The sequence below is a fragment of the Lolium perenne genome, chromosome 7 (genome assembly GCF_019359855.2).
Source record: "Lolium perenne isolate Kyuss_39 chromosome 7, Kyuss_2.0, whole genome shotgun sequence".
NCBI lineage: Eukaryota > Viridiplantae > Streptophyta > Magnoliopsida > Poales > Poaceae > Lolium > Lolium perenne.
Window position 1 is genome coordinate 73,939,804 of NC_067250.2, and position 11,536 is coordinate 73,951,339.

Here is an 11,536-nt window from a genome sequence, read left to right on the forward strand (position 1 = left end):
TGCTCCGGGTCGGCGGGGGCCTGCGGCTGCTCGCCCCACTGAGTCGCCTCCTTCGCCGCCTCAGCTTCCGCGTCTGCGATGTAGGCCTCGTGCCACACCGCGAACCGTGGGTCCACGACGTCGTTGGAGCTGTAGTCCGCGTCGGGCTGTGGCTCCGGCTGCGGTGGTGGTGGAGGCGCCGTAGGCAGCGCACGACCGTTGAGGCCAAGCATGGAGTACGTCGTCTTAAGACGGCGCGTCATTTTTGAGGTGGAGAGGAGAGACTGGCGCAGCGGCGGTGGTGGAGACGAGAGGATAGCACCGCGGTGGTGGATGGCGTATGTACTAAATAGTGGTGCCAACTACCCGCATTTACACGGCGGCGTAGGCGACTGGACGCCGCGTGGCCAGTCGCTGCCCTCGTCGCCGCCTCGGTTTCCGCACGGGAGACAATTAAATGCCGATGACCAACCTTCCCGCGTCGTGGCCGATGCGAACCGTCGCGTCCTCTCGCTGACAAGGCGCCCCCACCCGCGAAAACCGACGTGCCGCGAGGCGCCGGCGTGCCCGATTTGCGCCCTACGTGAAGGGGCCGGCACGGGGATGCCAGCGATTCTATTGGGCTCGAAAACTAGCCGGCGCCTTTTGGGCGCACCGGCGCGAGCCCATTTTCGTTGCCGGCCCCCAAAACGCTATCGGGGCCGCCGGTGGAGATGCTCTTACTTCCCTCCATCCGGGTTGTTGAGCAGCAGCTCGTCGGAAGCAGCACTCAGCCCCCTAGCAGCGAGCCATGTCCAACGGCCACTCTCAGCACGACTACCTCCAGCACGCGGCGTCGGTAGGAGGCCGATCGTGCCGCGGTAGAGGGGCATGAACGAGTGGCTGCAGCAGCCGCTGCGGCAGCAGCAAGGGCGTCGAGGCTAGCAGCGGCGGAGTTAGCAGTAGCCAAAGCGGAGGTAGAAGCAGCACCGGTAGCGGAGGCAGCACGTGCGGCGGCAGCGGAGGTCGAGGTGTTGCCGATAGCTTCGTTTTTGCCGATGGCAGCGCCGACGCAAACCAAGTCGACGAAGAGGCGCAGCAGGCGGCGCAGTGGGCAGCCGAGCACGCCCGGGCACCTCGGGATGGCGCTCCCAGAGGAGGCGCGCACGGCGGTGGTGGATCTCCTATGGTCAGGGATGTTGGTCCCAGTGTTGGGTGGCCTACCCTCACCAAAACCAACTAAGTCGAGTGGGCCGCGATCATGAAGATCAGGCTCCAGGTGCGGCACATGTGGGAGGCAGTCCACAACGGCGACGTCGACCATCATGAGGATCGACGGGCACTGGACGCCCTCATCGGCGCAGTCCCGGCCGAGATGCAATTCTCGCTCTCCCACAAGCAAACTGCCAAGGAGGCTTGGGACGCCATCGTCGTGGCACGCATCGGCAGCGACCGTGCTCGCAAGTCCAGCCTGCAGGCACTTCGTAAGGAGTGGGATGCCGGCCACGGTGGCAGGAAGAAGGGGAGTCTTCTTCGTCGATAGGCGGGAAGCTGCTCCTCACTCGGGAGCAGTGGGATGCCGACCACGGTGACAGGAAGAAGGGGAGACTTATTCCTCGACAGGCGGCCGCAAGCGCGGCAAGCCACGCAAGGCGTGGAAGGATGGCCATGCCAAGGCGCAAGGTGATGCCGGTGGAGGTGCCGTCGGCATGCCCAAGCCGGCAAAGGGCGACGTCTGCCACAGCTGCGACAAGCTTGGTCATTGGGCCAACGAGTGCCAACAGCCACGACGTGGCCAGGCCCACATTGCACTTGCGGGGGAGGAGGAGCCAGCTCTGTTCATGGCGCATGCCAGCATCGAGCTGACTCCAGCGGCACCGACCGCAGCGGCTCTCCATCGTACTACTCTCCTCCACCTTGACGAGCCGAAAGCACACACCCTTCTCGGTGATTGCTCCGGCAATGACAAGAATGACGGGTGGTGCCTCGACACCGGCGCCACCCACCACATGACCGGCCGATGGGAGTTCTTCACCGAGCTCGCCTCCGACGTGCGAGGCTCCGTCAAGTTTGGGGATGCCTCCGCCGTGGGGATCAAGGGTGTTGGCTCCGTCATCTTCATCGCCAAGATTGGAGAGCATCGATTGCTCACCGGTGTCTACTACATCCCCGCGCTCAGGAACTCCATCATCAGCCTGGGACAGCTGGATGAGAACGGCTCCCGCATGCTGAATAAGAACGGAGTTCTGCGCATCTGGGATCGCCACCGTCGCCTGCTTGCCAAGGTAACTAGAGGCACAAATCGCCTCTATGTTCTTGATGTGCAGGCGGCACAACTATCTCGCTGCTCGTCGGGAGGACGAGGCGTGGCAGCGGCACTAGCACTTCGGGGACCTTCACTTCGAGGCCCTGAAGCGGCTCAGTACCACAGAGATGGTGTGAGGCATGCCGTGCCTTGACCATGTGGAGCAGTTCTGCGACGTCCGCGTTTTGACGAAGAAGAGACGACTCCCCTTTCCCCAACAGGGGAGCTTCAGAGCCAAGGAGAAGCTCGAGCTCGTGCACGGGCACTTGTATGGCCCGCTGACACTGGCTACACCAGGAGGACGGCGCTACTTCTTGCTACTCGTCGATGACCTCTCCCGCTACATGTGGGTGGTGCTCCTCAGCAACATGGGAGAGGCAGCGGGCGCCATCAGGCGCTCGCAGGTTGTCGCGGAGGCGGAGTGCGGCCGCAAGCTGCGCGTGCTGCGTACCGACAACAACGATGAATTCACAGCGACTGATTTCGCGTCGTACTGCACTGATGAAGGCATCCGTCGGCACTACTCCGCGCCTTATAGTCCGCAACAGAACGACGTCGTCGAGCGGCGCAACCTGACGGTTGTGGGGATGGCTCGGGCCCTCCTCAAGCAGAGAGAGATGCCGGCTGTTTTCTGGGGAGAGGTGGTGCTGACGGCCTTCTACATCCTCAACCGCTCGCCTACTAAGGCGCTCGACGGCAGGACGCCGTACGAGGCCTGGCATGGGCTAAAGCCAGCGGTCTCCCACCTGCGGGTCTTCGGCTGCCTTGCATTCGCCAAGGAGCTTGGCCACATCGGCAAGCTCGACGATAGAAGCACTCCGGGAGTGTTCATTGGCTACTCGGAGGTCTCGAAGGCCTACCGCATCCTCGACCCCAAGACACAGCGTGCGCGCACGTCGTGACGTCGTGTTCAACGAAGGGCGAGGATGGGCATGGGGTAAGGCGGTGGAGGACAGCTCGACTCCGACGTAGGACGACTTCATTGTCGAGTACGTCCACTTCGAGGCAGCCGGGGGAGTAGGCAACTCTTCTTCAACAAGCACGCCTACCTCAGTCCCCAAGTCTCCATCGACCCCGGTGGTTGCTACACCACCACAGCCGGCGTCACCACGTACTCCAGCACCAACAGTCACTCCTCCGGGCACGTCTACACCATCTCATGTTGAGCACAGCCCGGTGGTGTTCGCTTCCTCGCTCTCTCACGATGGGGAGCGCATCGACGTGTATCATGGCGGCGAGCCGCTGCGGTACCATACGATGGAGAACCTTCTCGGCGGCCAGCCGGTGCCGGGACAGGTGCCATGCGACCTGGAGGCGCAACTGCAGCTTGCGCGTGACGACGGCAAGCCTCAGTCTTTTGTAGAGGCTGAGAGAGACGCAACATGGCGCGCCGCCATGCAGCTGGAGATGGATGCGGTCGAGAAGAACCGCACCTGGGAGCTTGTTGACCTCCCTCGTGGTCACCGCGCGATCACCCTTAAATGGGTGTTCAACCTGAAGAGGGATGAAGCTGGCGTCATCGTCAAGCACAAGGCTCGCTTGTTGGCACGAGGCTTCTTGCAGTAGGAGAGGGTCGACTTCGACGACGCCTTCACTCCCGTGGCACGGATGGAGTCCGTGCGACTCCTTGCGCGTCCATCACATGGATGTCAAGTCTGCCTTCCTCAACGACGACTTGAAGGAGGAGGTCTATGTGCAGCAGTCGCCAGGATTTGCGATTCCCGGCCAGGAGGGCAAGGTACTCCGCCTGCGCAAGGCTCTCTATGGCCTACGGCAGGCAACGGGCTTCGAGCAAAGCCCGCATGAGGCGACCGTCTACCGACGGTGGAGTGGAGGAAACACCCTGTTGGTGGGCGTCTATGTCGACGACTTGGTGATCACCGGCATCAAGGATGCAGAGGTGGCGGCGTTCAAGGAAGAGATGAAGGCCGCCTTCCAGATGAGCGATCTGGGGCTCCTCTCCTTCTATCCAGGGATTGAGGTGCACCAGGACCGCCTACGGGATCACGCTACAGCAGACCGCCTACGCCAAGTGCATCGTTGAGCTAGCTGGGCTCACCGAGTGCAACCCAGCCCTCACTCCAATGGAGAAGAGGCTGAAATTGAGCCACGATAGCACGACGGAGGAAGTGGATGCCACACAATACCGACGTCTTGTGGGGAGCCTTCGCTACCTCGCCCACACACGGCTGGACTTGGCCTTCTCCGTCGGCTACGTTAGTCGGTTCATCGAGCGACCGACGACGGAGCACCTGCAGGCTGTGAAGAGGATCATCCGCTACATTGCGGGGACCTTGACCATGGCCTCCACTACCCTAGGTGTCCTGGGGTGGCAGACTTCGTCGGGTGCAGCGACAACGACCATGCCGGCGACATTGACACCAGCAAGAGCCCGAGCGGGATTCTATTCTTCCTCGGCAAGTGCCTTGTGAGCTAGTCGGTCAAGCAGCAGGTGGTGGCCTTGTCCAGCTGCGAGGCCGGGTACATCGCGGCCTCCACCGCCACTCGGGCGCTTTGGCTCGCTCGGCTGCTTGGTGATCTCCTGGGCTGAGATACTAGAGCTGTGCAGCTCATGGTGGACATCAAGTCCGCTCTGGCCCTGGCAAAGAACCCCGTTTTACATGAACGGAGCAAGCACATTCGGTTGAGACATCACTTCATCTGAGGTTGCTTGGAGGATGGGAGCATCAAGGCAAGCTACATCAACACCACGGATCAGCTGGTGGATCTGCTCACCAAGCCTCTTGGGAGGATCAAGTTCCTCGAGCTCTGCTCCCGGATCGGGATGGCCCAGCGCTCCCGCAAGGCAGCGTACAAGACTTAGGGGGAGAATGATGAATACATCATTGAATTCTGGTCATTGAATTCTGGTCTTTGTGGAGCTGCTGCTGCACATGGTTCTTGTGAAGGACTGGAGCACACACATGGTCCTTTGTGAAGGACTGGCTGTTAGGATAGGATAGCATCCTTGATCTTTGACTGCTTTTAGAGGCATCAAGGACTGGTAGTTAGCAGCTTTTAGACTAGCATCCTAGACTGGCATATTCTGGCTATAAATCTGTACCCCGTGCCCTCAGTTTGGCATGGCATTGTGTGAGATGTGTGAAAAATAAACCAATGAAAATTGCCCCAACTCTCCTAGTGTCATCCTCTTCTTCATGAAAGTGAGGCTAGAGATACTAACACCAAATTGAGATGCTTTAGATGTTAAGAATCTTCTTTCTTTTGTATTTAGAGTATTTAGGATTTTGCTCTCTATCTTTAACTGCTCTATCTGATTATATTGCTGCAGTGACTAGCAAATTAATTCCCTCTATCTCAATCTAATTATGACCAGCCAGTTAGATCATGCAATATTTCAAACAGTTTTATGACATGGCTCTTCTTTGCTGATATAAAGAGCAACAGTAAACCCAAATAAGGACACACAAGTAGTAGCCAGACTGGCTGAGGAATTTTTAGTTTCAGGTGTTGATCTCCTTTCTAAAGATGATTGCATTTTTCCTTTTTATATCATTCATCCAATATTTTCTGCTGCAGCGCTTAAAACTAAATTCGAGAGATGCAAAACGAACTTGCTACAATTACAATTTATTTTGATAATCTGAGGGATTCAGGACGTGCGTCTGTTTCCTTCAAGCAAGGTTGACCGTACTCCAGATTTTTCATGACTAGGTCAAATAGTTTCTTCTCTATGTTTTTTTGTAACCTTCAAACCGGATTGAAGGAGTGATAATAAAGTTGGTTCTTGATTCTGGAAGTGACTGACAGAATATACGTGTGTCTGTTTCCTTCAAGCGAAGTTGACTCCAGATTTTGTATGACTAGGTCAAATAGTTTCTTCTCTATGTTTTTTAGTAACCTTCAAACCGAATTCGAGGAGTGATAAATAGGGGTGTGCAAAACTCACACCGATGAGAACTGTTTCAAACACGGTTAGTGTGAGTACTTCATTTCCTTTCAGAAATCTAATCTCCACTTGTAGTTCAGTACCCCAAAAAATGAACTAAGCTGACTTGAACATTTATCTAAAGAAACTGTGGCTGCCAAAAAAAAAAACACATTTGTGGATATTTTGTGCATGCCTAAGTAGATTCTCACTTCCAGAATCAAGAACCAACTTCATCACTATGGGTGGGCAAAATGTGTTTATTTTTTGGCAGCCACGGTTTCTTTAGATGACTTGAACATTTATTTTCGATGTTCAAAACAGTTTTGATTTATCGATAATGCATACATGTTGTTTCTGCTTTACATTATTTCCCATGACGTTTATCATATATAGCTGGTATGTTATTCTTTGCGAATTCTTTCCTCAAGTTCCTGCTGCAACATGCAGGGTATCTTCTTGTCATCTTCAACAAAAGAACAAAAACACATGTTTAACCTAACAAAGCTGTCTCAGAATTCTATTTCTATTTTTTCTTGTACTCTCTAATTCTTTCTCATTTTTTCCCGCACTGCAGTGGTTTCAGTCTTCATCCATTGTCTGTCTATACTTTGATATTTATGATATAGTCTTGTGGATCATCAGATTCCTAATCAGTTTGCATTCTAATATTATATATATATGAAAGTTCACAAAATTGGAGACCTATATAGTTTGGTGGTTACATCATGCTTAACATTTTGAACTATATCTATCATATCATTTGCTGGTATTCGTTTAGCCGTTCAAAATATCACAAATATCAAAATAAGTACTTTTATCATTTGCTGGTACTGGAGCAAATCGACTAGAAAATACAGATTTAGTAAGTCACTCAGATTAGCGATATACCTACTCATCAACATCCACAGTTGAAAGTACTCATGTACAGGTGGCTTGCCACTGGATTCATACCGGCTCCTCAATTTCGGTTTCAGTAAATCCAGCTAATGTGCAACATTTACGGTAAGATAGTTTTGTCAAACAGAGTAAATTTTGACATTGATTGACAATCAGATGCCGAGCATGTGCTTATAGTGTGGACACCTCTTGGTCAATTCTCTAAGTCAAGCCATCTCACTGTTTGCCTACAAGATGAAGTGTGTTCAGGTCTTAATGCAGATCAACTTATGAACAACTCAAACTGATTTTGGCCATTGCATCTGAATTTTCTAATGGGAAAGCAGTGACACCCGACCGGATACTTGAAAATATGTTTGCACATCCCAACATAACAGAAGTGTTCAGAATTGGGTAATTTCAATCTGAAATCTTGGACAAAAGATGCTATGATGACTGAACACATGTGAAGGTAGGGCCTGCCACTCATAGTTTTGGCGGGCCTACCACTCATAGTTTGGCGCCCCAACTGCGATTAACACAAAGTTAGATGCAAAATTGCCTAGATATCGTTGGTTCATTATTATGGCTGCCTCTTCAGAGCATAGGTCATCATGCCCTCGGGAATAAGTGAGTAAAGGTTATTGAGTCACTTCAGTTTTTTCAAAATAAAGGATTGGCCGCCTGGCCTTTGCATCCTCCAATGTAGATAGCCATCCCTTTATTGGACACTTTTTAATTTGTTTGTCTTGTACATGTGCTCTTTTTTGTCTTCTATGCAGCATTTTTTTACCACGAGCATTCGCAGCAAACATTTTAAATATAGCAAGTTGTGTGCACTACCTTTTAAGAGACTTTGGATTGAACAAGTTTCACAAATGAAAGACATATCCCTATTTATTGAAAAAAATCTCTTATATGCATCCGCAAAAAGATGGATGGAAGAAACAAATTCATTTCATATGCCAATGGGTAAGATGACATTTACTCCCCAAAATGTGAGTTGCCTATTTGCTTTGGTCGTTAAGGTAGATGCCAGAAAAGTGGATGCGGAAAGTTGAAAGGTTATTTGGGGTCTCTGTAGGTGACATTCGACATTCAGTGTAATGGTTCATATATTTATAATTCTAGCAAAACTGAGTAAAATTCAGACAAATGCCAGACAATCGAACATTAGACGTGAGCGTTTGCATTGGATTTGTGTAGTACCGTAATTTTTCCAGATGGAACATGAGATAATGTGCCAGCGATGTATCTGCAATTGTTGTGACATCTACAAATCGTACCCTGCATAACTATTTATACATCATGGCCAAGGAAGCAACCCCCAAATTTTATGGTCATTTCGGATCTAGGTCCTCAGAAAACAAAAATTATGGTACCAAACAAATCCAATGCAAAAGCTCGCTGGTTGTTTGGTCGGTTGTCTGGCATTTTTCTGAAACTTTTTCTTAGTTTTGCCAGATTTATAAAATAACATGAACCGTTACTCTAAATGTCATTCATAGAGAAGCCAAGTAATCTTTCAACTTTTCACGTCCACTCTTCTGACTTCTACCTTAGACGGACAAGGCCCGTGAAAAACTCAATTTTGAAGAGTAAATATCATCTCACCCATTGGCATGTGAAAATTGGTTTTTGCCTTTTTTCTGTCGATCTACATATGAGATTTTTGTCAATAGGGATGTCTTTAATTTGTGAAACTTGGTCAATCTGAAGTCTTTTAAGTGTTGGAGTACACAACTTGCTATGCTTAATATGTTTGTTGCGAATGTTGGTGGTCAAAAGAATTGCTGCATAGAAGAAGATAGAAAATAGTACATGTATGAGACAAACAAATTAAAAGGTGCCCAGTAAAGGGATGGATGTGTCAATCGGAGGATGTAAAGACCAGTTCTTTGTTTTGAAAAATAACTGAAGTGACTCATTAATTTGTACTCACTTGTTTCTAAGGGCATGATGCCCTATGCTCTGAAGGGCATCCATAACAATGGATAAACTGACAGTTCTGCACCAAACATTTTTGTGTTAGTTCACAATTTCTCTTTTCCAAGATTTCAGATTGAAATTACCCTTTCTAAAACACTTTTGCTATGTTGGGGATGTGCAACAATTTTTCCAGTATCCGGCCTGCTGTTTGCTTTTCCATTAGAAGTTTCAGATGCACCTCTCAGTTGGCAAAATCAGTTGGACTTGTTCATCAACATTTTTATCTTGTATGCCAGTAGTGAGATGGAGTAACTAGTTCGCTTGAAGTGTTTCTTTTGGACTATAGTGAGAGAATTGTCCGGAGCTGTCCATAATATAAGCACACTTGCTTGGCATCTGATTGTCAATGTCAAAATTATGTGGTTCGACAAGCTATGTTCCCGTAAATGTTGCAAATTAGTCGCTGCATTTACCGAAGTAGAAATTGAGCAGTTGGTACCAGCCCAGGGGCAAGCAAGTGCACATGAGTACTTTCAACTGTGGATGTTGATGATGACTGTGCATCCCTAAGAACAGTAGGTATCTCCCTAATCTCAAGACTTTCCATCTTTCAAATGTATTCTTTTCACTTTGTGCCACCTGAACTGTTTGAATTTCGACTTGGATGCGGTATAATCGATCATTGCTGTCTTCCCTCTTTATGCTGCTGCTTTGCACTTACCCTCCATAGTTGTTTGCTATATTAGAATGTGATTAAAGAAGTTGCTATGTACTCTGGGTTATGAAGTTTTTTTGTGTGCATATTTAGCTCATTGACACCATTTTGTATGCCTACTGCCTCATGCAGTGCTTTGTTTCCCAGGACCTGTACGGCTGTACCCCTCATACAATGCAGGCCAGTTTCCTGTGTCTAGAAGCTGCTACTGAGTTAGTAATTACCACATTGTGTTCTGCCACTAATTGAGGCTTAATAAAATATTATCGATAAATACCTTTGGGCCATATGTACTTACATGCTTACATGTTCTTTTCTTATTTATGAACTACCCATATTTCCTTATGAAGAACTGTAGAATTCTTAGTTGAAGATACAGTTTTTTAAAGCTTGCACTGTGTGTTCAAAACCTATTTGATCTAAGTTGTATTTCTGTATTTGTGATCCACTTCCTTTCTTCAGGTACTTGTAATCATATAATGGCTCCTAGACTGTCCTAGAGGAAATCCGCGTACATCATATTTTTGGTACTGGGGGATTACACGTATTTACTGGAATTCTGAGCAACCTGCTTTCAGTTTTTAGCATGTCTGCATCATTTAGAGCCCCTCAATCATTGTGATATGTCAGAGTGCTAGAGTTGTGTTCGTAGCTTTCAACTGGGTGCCGGATTAAGATATTGGACAACATGAAATAGGTTAAAATAATAATTACCTTCAATCCAGTATGTATGTATATATGATTCTCATTCAGCCATGTGTGGGGTGTGTAACTGTCCCCGTGCAGCTGACAAAAGGTCGGTGCTTTGCGGCTTCTGCTTTCTGTCGCTCTGCACGACAGTGCACGATCCGGGGATTGGTTGGAGAATCAAATGGATCCGGGGATTGCATGATGAATGATGATACACCATGCATGAAGAGTTGTCCTGTAAGAATTACTTAGCACCAGCGTACTTACATGCATCTTCTATTTGATGATTTGCACTAGATTATGATCGATAAACTCATTGGTTCATTGCATCTATTTAGGATTGCAAGTTTTATATTTTTGGTGTTACGAAATTGTTAATGTTTTTGCATGTAGTTTGCATGTAGTAGTAGTATACTAGTCAAAGAAGTGTATCTGCACGTCTTACCAAGAAGTGTAGGTACACTGCCTGACTGTCTTAGCCCTGGGATTGACTGCTACCTGGCCCCATTCGGGGCCAATGTGCAGGATTAGCGGAGGTGACTAGAGATGAAGATCCAAAATAGTTCAATGTCTCGCTCTGACTTCAAGTTCAGTGCGCACGATCAACCAGTCAATAACAATACAGGCTGACCAAGTGACGAAGACCTGTTCCCCTTCACTAGTCAACTCACTATTTCCAACGGAAGCTGCGATGGAGACAAACTATCCCAAACATGCGAAGCAGGTAGAGATCACCCAATACCTAACTAGTAGGCTTTAGTAATACTGAGCCCATGATGTGTATGAAGTCTCCACAGCAGTTGGATGATCAATAATATTTCTTGGTTGCTTATATCACAACCTGCCCACCATTTGATCTCACAATTGCTTTGTACCAACCCTACGTCTACGCAGGCCGCCGTATGTGTAGTATGTACTCCTCGCCGTTCTCTGCTCCATGTTCTTCTGTTGGGCAGGCACAGGCACATGACCACAACCACCGGTGTACGTGTACCTTCTCCTCTCGTCTATGTTACATCAGACCCCAGAATACGAAATGAAGATCGTGCATCATGTAACGGCAACTGCTCGTGTGAGCTCATCAGCTGACCGGCCGGAGAAAGAGAAGCCGGTGGCAACGGCCAACGTATTGTTAGGTACAGTCGCAGTGCTGCCGTGCCCACGCGCATTC